This window comes from Bufo gargarizans, chromosome 10, assembly GCF_014858855.1.
Source record: "Bufo gargarizans isolate SCDJY-AF-19 chromosome 10, ASM1485885v1, whole genome shotgun sequence".
Taxonomy (NCBI): domain Eukaryota; kingdom Metazoa; phylum Chordata; class Amphibia; order Anura; family Bufonidae; genus Bufo; species Bufo gargarizans.
In genome coordinates this window covers 60,881,802-60,896,253 of record NC_058089.1, presented here as the reverse complement: position 1 = coordinate 60,896,253, position 14,452 = coordinate 60,881,802, and the positions used below count along the sequence as shown (strand labels likewise).

The following is a 14,452-nucleotide window of genomic DNA, read 5'->3' as shown; positions in this document are numbered from 1 at the left end:
CCATGGCTCCTCTCATCAAGAGAGTCATAAAAGACAACTGGTCCATATTTGAAAGAGTCGAGTCATTAAAAGAGATTAATAACACGACACCTATCATAGCCTTCAGGAGATATCACACCTTGAGGGACAAGTTAGTCCGCAGCAGGTTCCTAGAGAAAAAACCTTCCACATGGTTGGAGAGTTGGGGACCAAAAGGAAACCGCAGGTGCGGACATTGTTCGTGCTGCAGGTTTAACCCCCAATGGAACATTTTGAGGTTCAGGGGGATCCAACACAAAATGAACTCCCTTTCTCTTGCTAATATGTTTCATGTGGATTTACATGATAATGGTACTGTTTTAATTAGTTGTGTTGGTGTTTGTCTTTCAGCAGTGACGCGGTTTACTCTGACGCACAGGGGCAGGCGCCGGATCGGTGCAGTACCCGTTGGGCGCAGGTAATATCACGTCACAGGCTGAATGTCTTAAAAGACTAGGTGAATCGAGCATTTGATTAAGGGCCAGAGCAAGCACTTAGGTGCGAAACGGCCGTCGCCCATTCAGCTGTTCACACTGCTGTATATGTTGTCCGCTACCCACTGCCAATACAGAGAAGATTGTACTAGAGAAATAGGGTGAGTGCCGTCCGTCTTTTCAACAATTGTCCATGAAATTTTCCTTATGTAACTTGCCTGTTACACATGGGACAGAGCACCACTAGCCAGCGCTTTGATTGAGCAGATCCACCTGACCTACCCTCATTGACGAATCGCTGCTACAGGAACAGGGGAGCCGTTCATTCAACTGCAGTGCCACTCCGTCTCTTTTCTCTCTTTAGTATTACAAGGGGGTATGTTTTGCACATTATGAGGAGAATTATTTCTACTGGGGGTCATTATGGTGGGCTTTATTAGTCCCCCTAGTAGCAGCACCAGCCTCTCCCTGCTCTGCTATCCCTCTGCCCATTCTCCAAATCCTTATTATGAAATCTTTCTCATTAGGATAAAGCACATCAGCTCCGCCGAGCCCCCGGCCAAAGTGTTGAAGTGGTGTCCGAGAACCACAAGGGCCAAGTCAAGTAATTGTAAGTTTTCATGTGGAGTATGTTTATGTTATACACATATAGCCTACACTGTGCCACACAATATACAGTATACCTCTACACTGTGTAGGGGTTATACTGTTTATTGTACAGCATGGCACAGAGCAGGGGTGTAGCTATGGGCTCATGGGCCCTGGTGCTACAGTTCAGCTTGGGCCCCCCTTCCCTCCTTTGTGGCCAGGGGCAGGGAAGCACATAGGCAAAAAACTCACCCCCACCCCCGCATTGCAAAATTCTTGGCCTAACACCTTCCCTCCAGCCAGAGGGGTAACTTGACCAGCATGCACTTTCTTTTTATGTGGCACAAGGGTCTTTGGGCCCCCTACAGCTCCTGGGTCCGGTAGCGACTGCTACCTCAGCACCCCCTATAGCTATGCCCGAGGCACAGAGTTTATATTGTCCGGCATGGTGTAACCTCCATACATTTTATGTACAGTAGACAGTATACCGCCTTGCTATCTATGCTTTGAATCTGGTTTTATGTTACTTGGTTTTTGTACATTTACTTGCGTGTGCTAGTTGAGACCTGCACTAAGTTTGACGAAATGCACTTGTGAAAGTAAGTGTCCCTGAACTTCAGGCTTTACAAAGCCTCGTGGCCTCTAACCCCTCCTGGCTGAGACCACACAGTCCCTCTCAGCCATCCTCAGATTTTTCCTCCATACAATGTTCAGGAGGTCACAAACAGTGGCGTTGTCAGCACCCAGGGCAAGCCAAGTATTGTGCCCCCTCCCACACCATGTGGCCACGCCCCTTTTACAGCTAATGTAGTAGATGTCACCTGTGTTCCTATGTAACACCACAGATAACACAGTGATAACTCTGAGTACAGATAATGTAGTAGATGGGTGTGAGCCCCCAGAATTCAGAACACGCACAGTGTGACCTGAAGTCTGGGGCCAGGCTACCACAGTGTGGGCCAAATTTGATATCCACTCTCCAATCACAACAGAACATACAGGGTAAGGGTTTATGCCCACGACAGTGTGCAGGCCAGGCCTGTGCTGCGGACCGTCGGATGCAGAACGCGGACCCCATCGCAAAAAAGTAGTGTATGTAGTACTTTTGCGGTGCGGAGGTATGGCCAGAAACACAATGGAAGCACTCCGTAGTGCTTCCGTGGGATTCTGATCCATGCTTCCACACCGCATCTCTGAGTTTGCGGACCCATTGAAGAATTGCCCACCGTTATACGGCCACGACGGGGCAACAGCCGTGTGCATGAGCCCTAATACAGTGCCCCATACCTCTTACATCCATAAAAGTACAGTACCACCAATAGTAATAATTCTCTGCTAGAGCACACATGGTAGTAATAGTGCTCCTACAGTGCCCCCAACATGTCCCCACTGTGACCCAGAAGTAATAATGCTCTTATAGTGCCCATACTAGTAATCATGTTCCCCATAGACCCCCATTAGTAATAAAGCCCACCATAATGCCCCCAGTAGTAATAATTATCCTTATAATGTGGCAGTACAAAGCTAATATCCCCGTAGTGGCCCCATAATGTGCCAGTATAAAATACCCCTATATAGTGCCCCCAGTAAATGCCCCCATAGTGCTCCTCTCCCCCCTTCCTCCTAGTGCCCCCCATAATGTACCAGTATAAAATGCCCCATATATAGTGCCCCAGTAGATGCCCTCAGTGTCCCCCATAATTTGCAAGTATAAAATACCCCTTCTTAGTGCCCCCCATAGATGACCCCCTAGTACTTCTCTCCCCCTTCCTCATAGTACCCACCATAATGTGTCCCAGTATAAAATGCCCCTATACAGAGCCCCCCATATAAAATACCCCTTCTTTGTGGCCTCAGTAGATGCCCCCATAGTGCAACCCAATAATGTGCCAGTAAGAAGTGCCCCCATAGAGGTCTCCATAGTACCACTCAATAATGTGCCAGTAAGAAGTGCCCCCACAGTGCCCCCCAATAAGAAGTGTCCCGCTCCATAGATGCCCCCCCAATCATGTGCCAGTAACAAGTGCTCCTATAGCGCTCCTCACCGTATTGTACCATATAAAAAAAATAAACACTTATACTTACCTCCATCATCAGCAAACACAAGTGGGAATCACACATCACTATATAAAATGTACAGGGTGCACACATCACTATATACAGAATACACAGGTGTACATATCACAATATACAGTGTACAGGGGTGGGAGTCACAATATACAATGTACAGGGAGAAACGCATCACTACATACAATGTACTGGAGGTCACACATCACTATATACAATGTACAGGGGGTCACACATCACTACCGTATATACAATGTACAGGAGGTCACACATCACTATATACAGCATACACAGGTCGGGGTCACATAATGTATACAGCATACATGGGTGGGAGTCACACATCACTATATACAATGTACAGGGTGCATACATCACTATATACAGTATACACAGGTGTACATATCACAATATACAGTGTACATGGGTGGGAGTCACTATATACAATGTACAGGGGGCCACACATCACTACATACAATGTACTGGAGGTCACACATCACTATATACAATGTACAGGGGGTCACACATCACTATATACAGCATACACAGGTCGGAGTCACATATCAATGTATACAGCATACAAAGGTGGGAGTCACACATCACTCTATACCACGGGTGTCAAATACAAGGCCCGCCAGACCTCGTCATGTGGCCCGCGTAGCCGCCGCCGGCCGCCAGCCTTCACCTTTTATTATCACTTCCTGCAGGCGGCCCCTGCAGGAAGGGATAATAAATCGCATAAGGAGCGCTGTATATTACCAGTACGTACAACTACAAGCGCTCGCCGAGAGGAGGCAGGCTGGGAGGATGGGCGCTGGCAGTGTGAGTCATACGTCACGCGCCTGCGCCGCCCACTTTATGAATGAAGCAGGCGGCGTGGGCGCATGACGTATGACTCACGCTGCCACCGCCTGTCCTCCCGGCCTGCCTCCTGCCTCCTCCCTCCTCTTGGCGAGCGCTTGTAGTTGTAAGTACCGGTAATACACAGCGCTCCTTATGCGATTTATTATCCCTTCCTGTAACTGTCATACACAGATCCCCCATAAGAGCCACACCCACAGATCCCCCATAAGTGTCACCCACAGATCCCCCATAAGTGTCACCCACAGATCCCCCATAAGTGTCACCCACAGATCCCCCATAAGTGTCACCCACAGATCCCCCATAACAGTGCCATCCACAGATCCCCCATAACAGTGCCATCCACAGATCCCCCATAACAGTGCCACCCACAGACCACAATTAGTTCAAAACCCACCAAAAGCACACCTTTTTTTTCTTATTTTCTTTCTTATTTTCCTCCTCAAAAACCTAGGTGCGTCTTATAGGGCAAAAAATACGGTAACCCTTACAGTTCTGGAATGTGTTGGATAACACTGACAGCATTATGTCAGGGTTATCCAACACATTCCAGAACTGTAAGGGTTACATAGCATCATAAATAAGTATAATGCTATGTGACCCAAGTCAGCGCTTGCAGGTCAGGCCAGGAGCTGCGATGTGGACAGGCTCCGGGAGGAACGCTCATCTGCAGGGGTGTCAGAAATAAAGGTTGTGCTGTCTGTCTTCTGAGGCTCTGGCTCTGCCTGCAATCTGCACTGCACGTGGCACTTGATAAACTATAATGTCTCCCTGTTGCCCCCATACAGTATAACGTCTCCTTGTGGCCCCCATACAGTATAACGTCACCTTGGGGCAGCCCTAGTGCACCATACAGTATAACGTCACCAAGCGGCTGCCCCCGCACAGTATAACGTCACCCTGTGGCCCCTGCCCCCATACAGTATAACGTCACCCTGTGGCCCCTGCCCCATACAGCATAACATCTCCTTGTGGCCCCTGCCCCGTACAGTATAACATCTCCTTGTGGCCCCCGCCCCCATACAGTATAACGTTAGTATAAGTTCAGGACAAGTAGATGGTCATGAGGGACAAGTAGATTGAGCCCCCACTTTAGTCCTTCGACAAGTATTTATTTTAATTTTTATTTCCACACCCCTGACTTTACATGCATTTAGGAAACCTCCACTTGTTTTTATATTGAGCGCATGCCATCCTGTGATGTGAGAGATCCAACGGCTGCCTGAACCCTTCTCTCCTGTACTGTAAGTACATATGATGTATGTGGGGTGTCTGATTATTATTCTGCTTAAAAGTCTGATTATAATTAATTTGAGAATATAATTCCAGTAGGAAGGTTGCACACTGTTGGTATCATCCGCAAGAACACTTTATTGGAGACTTCTCAGACGGAAGAACAAGGTATTTGGTCTGAGCAGTCTCCAATAAAGTGTCTTGTGGACAATATCAGCGATGTGTGACCCTCCTTTTCTGACTTGCATCATCTGCTACTGAAATGTGACTTGCACTGCAATGGTTACATACCATGGCAGGTGGAGCGGTAAACTTTTGATATACTGACCACTTCCATGTCACTTTACAGTGGTATAGGGACCATAAACTACAATCAAATAACCCAAAAATGTCCAAGAAAAGAAAAGTTGATGCAGAGGGAAGGCAATTTCAGGAGAGATGGGAAAGTGAATACATGTTTGTGATTAATGGAGACAAGCCGGTATCTCTTATTTGCTATGAGGCAGTGGCAGTGATGAAGGAATACAATTTACGCCGGCACTTTGAGGCCAAACATGGAGCCAAATTTGCTAACCTTAGCCACCAGGAAAAGCAACAAAAGGTCCAAGAATTAAAAGGTAGCCTGCATTCTCAACTGAATATTTTTGCAAAAATGACAGCAAAAAATGATGGAGCAGTGAAAGCCAGCTATCTTGTGGCTGAAGAAATTGCGCGAGCTTCAAAGTGCTTTTCAGAAGGTGCATTTGTAAAGCAGTGTATGCTGAAGGTATGTGAACAGGTGTGCCCTGAGCAGAGACAGGCTTTTAACAATGTCAGCTTGTCAAGAAACACCATCACAGACCGAGTCAGGGACCTAGCCTGTAATCTTAAAACAAAGTTGGCTGAAGAGACATGCAGTTATCTTGCATTTTCATTAGCTGTTGATGAAAGCACTGACAATACTAATACAGCTCATCTAGCTATTTTTGTAAGAGGTGTGAAGGAAGACTTGTCTGTCAGTGAGGAGCTCTTGGATGTGGTCGCCATGTATGGGACAACAACTGGAAGGGACATCTTCAATGCAGTGGAGGAATCCGTAAATAAAATGAAATTACCTTGGGAAAAGTTGGTGGGACTTACTACTGATGGCGCTCCAGCAATGTGTGGAGAGAGAAATGGCTTGGTTGGACTGTTAAAAGAGAAAATGAAAAAAAGTAATTGCCACACGTCGCTGATAACTTATCACTGCATTATCCACCAAGAAGCTCTGTGTGGCAAGGTTCTGCAACTGGATAACATAATGTCCACAGTCACGAAAACAGTGAATTTTCGGCGTGCACGGGGTCTGAATCATCGTCAGTTCCAACAATTTTTGAAGGAGGTGGGCATGGAACATATAGATGTGCCATACCATACAGAAGTAAGGTGGCTGAGTAGGAGCACCGTTCTCAAGAGATTTTTTGAGCTTTTGGAAGAAATTACTCTTTTTGCAAAGTAAAGGGAAGCCCTTGTCAGAACTGTCAGATCCAAACTGGCTGTGCGATTTTGCCATGTTGTGTGACATAACAGAGCATCTCGCCCAACTGAATCTGAGGCTGCAGGGCCGCAAACAAGTCATAACCTCAATGTATGAGGCAATAACAGCTTTCCAGGAGAAACTGCGCCTATGGAAGTCACAGCTTGAAAAAAAGACAGTCTTGCCCACTTTCCTATCTGCCAGAGCATCTCAACCTCATTCCCAGGTACTTTTTCATGTGCTCGATTCGGTACCAAAGTGACTTTAAAGAACAAAACTTAACCTTTACCAGCTTTGCCAATCCCTTCAACATCGATGTTGACAGTGCACCACATCACCTTCAAATGGAATTAATAGAACTTCAGTGCAACAGCAGCCTGAAAGCGAAGTTCCAGGATGCGACAGTCGACGACTTTTACCGTCTCCTCCCCCCTGCTTTGATGCCACAGCTCCGACTTCAAGCTGCACGTGTTCTGTCCATGTTTGGGAGCACCTATCTATGTGAACAGATGTTTTCAGTCATGAATCTGAACAAGACCAAGCTCAGATCACGCATCACTGATGATAACCTCCATGCTGTTTTGCGGATTTCTACAGCACAAGACCTAACGCCAGACATCAATGGACTGACCTCAGGAAAACAATGTCAGCCATCTAGTCAGAAAAGTAAAAAAAAAAAGTTAATTCCTTGTGTTTGCCAAATGTGTCATAAACAGTGTTTGGCAATATTTGTATGTTTTAAAAAAATATATTTACTGTCTGTTACCAAAAATCATTTTTCAATAAATTGTACAATAATTGTACATTTGAATATCTACTTGCCATTATTCTGACTATGTTTCTGCTTTCAGAGCTAGTTATTACTTACATTATTACAAAAAACAGTAATAATTGAATGCAGTGACAATTTATGATAATAAAGAGTGGACACATAGTCCTACAGATACAACCGGCCCTTTGAGGGTGACCAAACTGCTGATGCGGCCCCCGATGAATTTGAGTTTGACACCCCTGCTCTATACAATGTACTGTACAGGTCATATATCACTGTATACAATTTACAGGATGTCACAGATCACTATTAGTGTTCAAATGCTACATCCGAAGTCGCTTCGTTCAAAACTTCAGATTTTATGCTGTATGGAGATCCGTACCGTATTAAAATGTATAGGCTCCGATTAACCGAAGTTAGTTGTGACGCGTGACTTCATTGAATAACTTGAGTAGTTAATTTTTTAAGTGGAAAACCACTTTAAAACTTGAAACTGAACTTGGCTTAGGTTCTGAGGTACAGTATGAGTTCGGTTTCAAGGTTTAAAGTGGTTTTCCACTTTCAAAATCAACTAAGTTATTCAACGAAGTCACGCGCGACTTCGTGAATAACTAACTTTGGCTAATTGGAGCCCATAAATTTTAATACTGTATGGAGATGGATCTCTATACAGTATTAATCTGATGTTTTGAATGAAGCTACTTTGGATGTAGCATCCAAAGTTTGCTTTGCTCAACACTAATCACTATATGCTGTACATCGTACAGGGGGAATCACACTTCACTATCAATACAGCATACACGGGTGTGGGTAACCTATCACTGTATACATTTTAAAGGGGTGGAAGTCACACATAGGGTTGCCACCTTTCCCATCCAAAAATATGGGCCAAGTTAAGCCATACCCCAAAGGGTGTGTGGTTTTGGGGGGGCATGGCTTAACACAGGGTGTCAAGTCTCTTTGTGGTCCTAGCTACGGTGGGAAACAGAGTGGAAGAACCAAGGGGGAGGAATGATTTGACTGTCAACTATAGATGGCTGAGGTGTGCCGGAAGCCATGGCCGTGCGCAAGCTAAATAAGGGGCATGCCTGATGGTGAGAGAGGTGAAGAACGGGAAGGGTGGGAGGGGTGAGAGCGCGGCGTCCATGATGGGAGAGCGAGGCGGCACTAAATAGGCCTCCTTCGCCCCTTCCACAAACACAGACTGAGCTTCAGCCTTGACTACTTGTGGTCCTGGCTACGGTGGGAACCAGAGTGGAAGAACCAAGGGGGGAGGAATGACTTGACTGTCAACTATAGATGGCTGAGGTGTGCCGGAAGCCATGGCCGTGTGCGAGCTAAATAAGGGGCAAAAATCAAACGGGTAGGAAAGATTAATGCGGAACTCATAGAGCTAAGCTGGTGAAGGCTTTGGCAATCTCGGCCTGTGGCTTTGGAACGTAGTGTGTGAAACAGGAAGATTGCCATCTGCCCATTTTCTGGATGACGTGCGCTGGGGCTCGTGACTTGATGCTGCGGAAGCCGCCTCTATGCGAAATGAATGTCCCGAAATGGCCTTGACGTCGAACCCTAGTCCGGAAGCTAAGATTCTGATGTGGTGAATAAACTGTGATGCCGTGAGATATTTGGAGTTGAAGGGAAAAAGAGGGTTGCCCGGCGTAGGACCTTTTGAGATGGCGAATAGCTTTTTGAACACGGCAACCGGGCACCAGTCATTGAAGGTCTGGTAATAGCAAATTTTGACTGATGGTCCCACTTGAGAAGTTTTGGTGTAGTGGAGTGATAGGGTGCAATGCGTCTGCTGCCAGGCCAATTGATCTAAAGTGGGGCCTGCGTGTCCAGGAGAGCTGGTGAATTCCCCGGGCCGTAAGAACCCGTAAAAACAGAGGTACATGGCTGCTTTGATCACTACGCTTTTATATGGCCCGAAAGGATCATTGTCTAGGGAGGTGGAAAAGGCCCTGAACATTGCCCCGGTGACTGGTTTCCTACGGGACTCTGGCTCTGAATCCCTCTTAGGGTGGATTTAATGGCCTGAGATGAAAATATGGACTGGCTGGCTGGGTGATCTAAAGTGAAGAAATGTTTTACCCCTGCTAGGTATAATTTGATGGTAATGAATGATAGGTGAAGGTCTGTGTGACAATAAGCCAGAAATGCCATGATGTAAGTTGTTCGGTCCAAGTGTTCTTGTGGGTTTCTGAGGGAGAATTGTATGAAGGTTTCCCACCCTGTCTTGTAGTTCCTGGCTGTATTGAGGGATAAGGAGTGATGGATGAGTGATTTAGACGTTCTGACATGCTTGCTCAATACATCGTCAGTGTCTCGAGGGTGGGTGGAGGGACCCGTGATGGATCTGCATCTGGCATCACCTGAAAGAAAACCGGGAAGTTGTAACGAGAGAGGGCATCAGTCGCCGTGTTTGCTGAACCCTGTATGAACCTACATGAGAAATTAAAATTATACTTTAAAGCAAGGCACACTAGTCTGCGGACAAAAGGCATGATTTGTGGGGAAGAGGAACAGCCTTTGCTGGGGATTTCTACAACTGCCTGATTATCTGTGACAAAGATGACTGGCTTGTTCCTCCAGATCTGCCCCCAGATCTGGGTAGCTGCAACGATGGGAGAGGATTTGATGGAACTCTGAATAGAAGAAATCTGAGGCGGCCAAGGACCCGCGAACCAGTGATTGTTGAAGATGGCTGCAAACCCTTTTGAACCTGCTGCGTCGGAAAAGACTGTGGGAGAATTATCGTCCCACGAAGGGACGAAGAGGGAGATGCCATTCTAGTTTGAAAGGAAATGGTGCCACATGTGGAGAACGGCCTTTGCAGCGGCGTCGAGATGGATGAAATCGTCCTGATCCGAGGCAGCAGGTAAAAGTTGCAGCAATCTGGAGATGAAAGCACGCCCCTGAGGTATGATCGCTCCTGATGGAATCTTGGATTTTCTTGAGTTGTTCATCAGGCAATCTGGCTTCTATCTTACCAGTATCCGAGATGATCCCCAGGAAGGTTATTACTGAAGATGGACCTGAATGTTTAGTTTTGAAAAGATGTCAAGAAGTACCTGGAGCTGATTGGGTGCTTGATCTGCGGTCTCAACAGAAAGTCAGCAAGGTAGTGGATGACCCTGGAGCATCTGCCGTGATTGACCAAGACCCAGTGGAGAGCTATGGCAAATTGATCAAACAGCTCTTTGATCCAAAGGTCAGTCTGTCTGAAAAATAGTACAGTTCCCTCCTCTTGATGCCATAGAACTTCCATAACTGAGGTGAAACTGGAAGAAGTTTAAAGGCGTCGGCAATGTCTGCCTTGGAAAGCCAAGTCTGACCCCAGCTGGAGAATAAACCGAATGGCTTCATCCAAGGAAGAGTACTGCATGGAGAAGTCCTTAAACTAGGTGTGCTGGAAGCAGGAGGAGCAGAAAGGTCGAATATCAGCCTTTTTTATTTGAAAATTTTTGTGTGACCAGGCCAATGGGGTTGACCCTCCAGATGTCAAACTGCAAATGGACGCAGGAGAAAACCCTTGCTGTTTTCGGACTGGATGAGGGATTCAGGATCTGCCAAGGCGGAACGGAGATTGGAGCCTTCCCAAGTTGTCTGTGGGGAGGAAACTAGCCCTGTGTGGAACGGCTGTGAAAACCTATAAATCAAAAACTGCACGAATGCGGGGTCGTGATGATGCAGAAGGAGGGCGGCTAGTAGATCGATGTTGACTCCAGCTAGTCATAGATGTTTGGATGATCTTTGCGGACAGGACAACTGGGGATGGGCCCTGAAACAAATGGAGCAAACGTGCAAAGCCTTGCATTCTGCAAAATAACAGTCAGACCTGTTGAAATTATTGCAGACCTGACTTCTGCCCAAAAACACTATGGGTCTGCCCCATTTGTCGACGTTCTTCCCTAAACTTGAAGAACCGGAAGGGATGGCAGAGGGTCTACCTTGGGCCAGAGATCCTGAATTGGGACACCAGTCGGAGGAATGCGAGATGGATTGACAGTTGGCACAGGTGGGTGCTTTGAGACCCGCAAAATGCCTGCAGAACAGCTCCATGTCTAGTGTGGACCAATCCGTGATGTGCTGGAATTGGGACAGAGCCGCAGCGGCTTTGGCAGAAAACGAGCAATGATAATCATAAAAAGCATGACCTCCATACTTGTGTCCCAAATCAGTGACCCTGTATAGGTAGTTGTCAAGTTCCTCCCTACGGTGTGGTTGGGCAGAGCATAGGATATCCCGGAATAGGCTGAAGGCCAGCACAAACTTTTTAAGCAACCGGGCATCTTTGGATTTAAGAACCACTGACACGTCTCCACATGCAATGGTCTTGTTTTCGTTGGAATCGTGGATGGAAATGAGTATGGAAGCCAGGTTTATGTCTTTACCTGCCAAAAAGTCCTTCCGGATGTTGTCAGGAGGGAAGTGTGACAGGGAAATTGTGAAGGAGCTGGGAGCCCTACCTGGGGTTGGGGCATGAATGGCGGAGGGGCCTGGAACCGGAGAGGTAGGAATGTTCGGAATTGACAGTCTGTTCTCCACAACCAGCAACCTGGTCTGGATGTCAGACACTGAACTGGCAAGAGTGTTAATAGTTGAATGAAGCTGGGCCAGTGCTGTCTAGATCGTGGACAGGGACACTTGGTCTTCCGCAGCTAAGATAGGCTCCGCAGTTAGTAGTCTGTACAACTCTGCTTTGCAAGCCGAGGCAGGATAGAGGATGCCTCTCCTAGTTAGTTTGGTCATTAGCTTTGGAATGGTCCACTGCCTGAACGAAAGATTGCTTCCATGGGCCGAGCTGGGTTATTCCGGAATGGAGCGAGTCTCGGCGATATCGGAAGCGTGGGATATCGTGCTGTGGAATAAAGGACGGAAAGTAAGGAGGGTGGTAGAGCCACCTGACACCAGCGAGTGAATCCGTGAAACCTTCTGAAAATAAAACACCGAAGTGTGACAGTAAACCATCGCCAGGAAGAGGGTTAAGAGGGCTGACCCACCTGATGAGCTGGTCTAGATTACCTGAAAGAAAGGCGACATTCCGGCCAGATCCTGAAGGACGAAGTAGTGAAAACCGAACTTACCTGGATTTGTCGTATGAAACTGTGGAACTGGAATGACCTGGATGGAAAGGGATCTGAGACTGGTACCTGGTGGAAATGTAATGACCGGCAACACGCACAGGGAGGAAAAAGGGAAAGTCCTGCCCAAGGGAGCGGGAAAGGTGGTGACCCCTAACTCTCCTTGCGGCTGGCACCTGACTGCCCTGACGTCCCTAGACGGGTTCCTCACCCGTGCGGCGATCACGTGCCTAAACCCTGGCTTTCCCTGAAATGAACCCTAGATAATGAACGGGCCGGTGGGATCGCTAGTCCTCACCACTGACACTAAGAGGGAAACACCAGGGAGAGGACAGACAAACACAGACAAACACAAACACCCAGGTGGACGACAACAACTGTCCACAAAGGTCCAACAGGGATCCGGAGGGTAGCGTTCTGGATCAACTACCAGAGAACGCAGCAACACAGCTCCAGTGGGTCAGAATAGATGTCCAGGCAGGAAGCTCTATATCTGGCAACCAGAGAAGTGTGAGAGGAGAATGTAAGGAGGATTGGGAGTGCTGGACAAGGAACAGCTGAGAGAAGGAGCTACGGATCCCTGAGTGAGCCAAAAGGGTTTGCAAAGCAAACCCAGAAAGCTACAATAAGGAAACATCCCTATCTTACATAGAGCGTGCAGCCAACCGCTGCGACCTCCTGACCCCGGGTACAACGGAGTCAGGCGTGGCTCTTGACACCCTCGTGACAGTACCCCCCTCTCTACGAGGGGCCTCTGGACACTCAGGACCAGGTCTCTCAGGATGAGAGGCATGAAAAATCCTAACTAGCCTGTCGGCGTTTACCTCAGACGCAGGAACCCACATTCTTTCCTCAGGACCGTAACCTCTCCAGTGCACCAGATATTGGAGAGAGCGGCGGACCCAACGAGAATTAATAATTTTGGATATCTGAAATTCTAAATTACCATCCACGACAACAGGAGGGGGTGGCAGCGGTGACGGTTCTAGAGGTGGAACATATTTTTTGAGTAATGACTTATGAAAGACATTATGGATTTTAAAAGTCTGAGGCAACTCCAGGCGAAAAGCCACGGGGTTGATGATGGCTACAAACTTGTACGGACCAATAAACCTAGGACCCAGTTTCCAAGAGGAAACCTTCAATTTGATATTCCTAGTAGATAACCACACATAGTCATTCACTCCTAGGTCCGGACCTGGCGACCGTCTCTCATCAGCCATGCATTTGTATTTACCTCCCATATTTTTCAAGTTAGCTTGCACCTTCTGCCATACCGATGAAAGAGATGACGAAAACCGTTCCTCTTCGGGAACCCCAGAAGACCCCCCCTCTTTGAAAGTACAAAATTGGGGATGAAAACCATATGCACCAAGAAATGGTGACTTGCCAGTGGATTCCTGACGGCGATTATTTATGGCAAACTCAGCTAAGGGTAAATATGACGACCACAACTCTTGGTTTTCAGACACAAAACATCTTAGATATGTCTCCAGGTTTTGGTTGGTACGCTCAGTCTGTCCATTCGACTGAGGATAGAAAGCTGACGAAAAGGACAAGTGTACCCCCAAACGGGAACAAAAAGCTTTCCAAAATTTAGAAATAAACTGGGTTCCCCGATCCGAAACAACATCGGAGGGGACCCCGTGAAGCTTCACGATCTCACTGACGAATACCTGAGCAAGAGTTTTAGCATTAGGTAGTGCGGGTAACGCAATGAAGTGTGCCATTTTGCTAAACCTGTCCACTACTACCAAAATAAGTGTTTTACCTGCAGACAAAGGTAAGTCAGTGATAAAATCCATAGACAGATGTGTCCATGGTCCATTGGGAATGACGAGTGGTAATAGAGACCCTGCAGGACGTGTATGTGAAACTTTTGCGCGCGCACAGGTAGAACAAG

The 14,452-nt window shown here is 47.2% G+C and overlaps 1 pseudogene; it reads left to right on the top strand.

The window, feature by feature from the left end:
* The first annotated feature begins 1,024 nt into the window (after positions 1–1,024).
* LOC122920064 lies at positions 1,025–11,089 on the top strand (annotated as a pseudogene).
* Positions 11,090–14,452: the final 3,363 nt, after the last annotated feature.